We start from the raw sequence: 3,259 nt of genomic DNA on the forward strand, positions 1-3,259 counted from the left end.
GGAATGAACGCACACGTGCCCCAGCATGTTTGAAGCCGCCGGTCAGGGCTCGAACCGCAGTCAATCATGTTGAAGTCCAGCGACGTAACCATTACATCATCTGCTGGTTTTGGAATAGGCCTTTTTGTTTGTTTGCTTTTAGTTTGTTTTTGTTTTGCTGGGATAATTGGCCAAGGAGTTGAAGCCAGGTAAGAAGGGAAAAGGGCATGAAAAGGTCAGGAACAGTGAAAACACGTTAGGGTCAATGGACTGAAAGTCCCAGTTTGGAGCTGAAGTACAGAGCCAGCAAACTGGAAAGTTTGGGGGTGAGATGTTTGAAATTAGAATCTTAAGAGGCTCCACTTACTACTAATGACAAAATCAAAGGCATGACCACGACAGTGAGTACCCGAAGCATGGTGGAAGACCAGACGACTGAAAGGTATGAGGTTAAGGAAGTGAGAATTCAGAAGACTGGAGGGATTATCTACAATTAATTACAAAAAGAGTAACGTTGGAGAGAAGGACAGGGTGCAGAGTTCTCTTTTGAAATCTTTTGAAACGTATAAGACTGAGAGAAATTTTTCTGGTTTAAGCAGATCTTTCTTTTTCATAGGTTGGTAGAGTTCTTCACTTTTTCTTTTTTTTTTAAGTTTACCTATTTCTTCTATGAGTGAGAGAGACAGAGAGAGACAAAGAGACAACATTCCCAATAAGGCCCTGACCCCATGACCCACCTCCAGCCTCAGCCAGCTGTGGATCATGGCACCTGTATACCCAGCTTACAGGGAGTGTCTGAAACCTTCTCGTGGGGGTCAGCTTTTCAGAGTAGCAAGTGTTACTGCTATACCACTATGCAGCCCCTGATTCTTCATTTTCTTGTGGGTCATGTCTGAATTTTTTGCTTTTGTAACTTACTCAACTGGCCAAACATTTTTAGCTAATAGTTTCAATGTCATATATGGACTGAACTGGTATTTGCTAGCGTAAGATCTGTCAAATCTTTGCAGATGACTATAGCTTCAAGATGGAACTTCGGGGCTACCAGAAGCTTGAATCTTTTCTTTCTCAGTTCCTCTCTGTCTGAAGAAGAACTTGAGTGGCAGATTATTAAATATACCCTGAAATAACCTTAACAACAACTTTTCTAAAGACATAGAAGGAAGCCCAGATATATGGGAAGCATCTGTGTGCCTGGATGGGAAAATTCAATATTCTGAAGTTGTTCTAAAATTAAATGCCAAATTCAATGGAATCCCAATCAAAAGCTCCATGAGATTTTTTTTTTGGAGCTTAACAAGCTGATTCTACTGTACTCTGGGAGAGTAAATATGTGGTAATTGCCAATAAAACACTTGAAAAGAATAATGAAAAATAACTTGAACTACAAATAGTAAACCATGCTATTAAGTTACAGTAAATAAACGTAGTTAAATACTGGTGCGAAGAGGAGACAAAGAGTAATAGAAATAGACCTAGGCTGGCCCTGTAGCCTAGTGGTTAAGAAACCAGATCCCACATGGCTGACTGCATAGTTCTACTCCTGGCCTTGGTGTCTTGAAAAACATGCCAGGTACATGTGTACACATGCCCCAACTCCCAGCACAATAGAAAAATGGAGGAGAAGGGATTACAGTATGCCCCATTGGAGAGTGTACCTCCTACCTCTCCCTCTCTCTGTCTCACCATCTCTCTCTAGCAAGGGCATATGCTCTCCGGCAATTGAAAAAAAGAGAGAAAATAACAATAGATCTATGTATATATGGAAAAGAGTTTTTGATGAAACTTAAATTTCAGATTAGTGGGGGAAAGTCTAACATATAACAGTTAGCTACTTATTTAGGGAAAAGAATAAGTCCTTGTGCCATAGTACATATAAAAATAAATTCCACATAGAGTACAGATCTAAGTATTTTAAAACAATATACTTGAAGAAAACATAGGAGACTATTTCAATAATAATGAGGATGAAAAAAGTATTTTGAAAAAGCAGGACTCAGGACCAGCAGATGGTGTAATAGTTATACCACTGCACTCCCACATGGTCAGCCATGGTTTGAGTCCCAGACTCCATCACTTGAAACTCATGCCAAGTGCATGTGCGTGCATGCCCAAGGTCCTGAGAGGAGAATGGAGAAGAAAGGATTGCGGTGTGGCCATTCCCCCGGAGGGTGATTTCTCACTTTAGTCTCTCTTTCCAGTGAGTGTACATGCCCTATAGCAATAATCTCTCTTAAAAAAGTATGTCGAGGGGGAGAAAAGGCAGGACTTTAAATCTAGGACTCAGGAACATATTTGACTACAACGGAGCCTGGGGAATATGTCTGTACAGTAAAAGATTAAAGTGTAAGAACTTCCAGGATAAGCAAAATGTATTTATTTATGTTTTTGTTTATTACAAAGAATATTATCCAAAAGGGGATTTGAGGATACTTACAACAATGAATACAGAATAGAGTAAAAGACCGTACACACATTTATGAAAGGGTAAAGGCAAAACTATACATAGGAAGATAAAAGTCAATGAACAAAATATACCCCAGAATATCCTAAATGATTTGTAGAAACGAACAGCATATTTCTCTCTGGGCTTCCTACATTCCAGAAAAAAAGATAAAACATCTACTGTAAGTTTCATAGTCCTGTAAGGTAATACTAACTAAGGTTTTTAAAGGACATACAGATTCCTGATACTAATCCAAGAAAGAAATGTCTCCGGTAGATTCTTCTTGTCTTTGGAACTGAAAGTGCAATAAGTTATTCTGAAATTATTTATCCAGTTTAATGTAGCCACACAATGTCTGACAAGTCTTGTAATGGTAATAATTCCAGATATTGGTGGTGTCTCCACCCCTGGCATCCACTAGACCCTGTCACTTGTTTTTGAGAAGAAATTCAATGGCACCAAGCATCACGTGATTTCTGTAGACGTTGCTGAAAGTTCCAGGGTTCCCCAGGAAAAGTTCATGCACTCAGAGTCTTGCCCTCATATTCCCCATTCTCTCTTCCTCCTTCTCCTCCTGTGTCTATTTCTGGGCCTCTTTGCCTGTCTGTCCTCCAGCCAGCAATACCCATCCTCAAGTCTTTCTCCATCAGTGGAGTCACTCCCCTTGTCTGGTATTGGCAACAGCCAGGGCACCCAGACCCAAAGTGCCTACCTACAGCAGGGTGTGCAGCATCTCCCCATGGCAGGCTGGCCTCTCTCTACAAGGAATGTCCTTATGCTTCTCCTACACTGAGTTTGGAAGGCTAATAGTCCCTTCCTCCACTCTTTTTTTTT

Source organism: Tupaia chinensis, unplaced genomic scaffold (assembly GCF_000334495.1).
Source record: "Tupaia chinensis unplaced genomic scaffold, TupChi_1.0 Scaffold000597_1, whole genome shotgun sequence".
Taxonomy (NCBI): domain Eukaryota; kingdom Metazoa; phylum Chordata; class Mammalia; order Scandentia; family Tupaiidae; genus Tupaia; species Tupaia belangeri.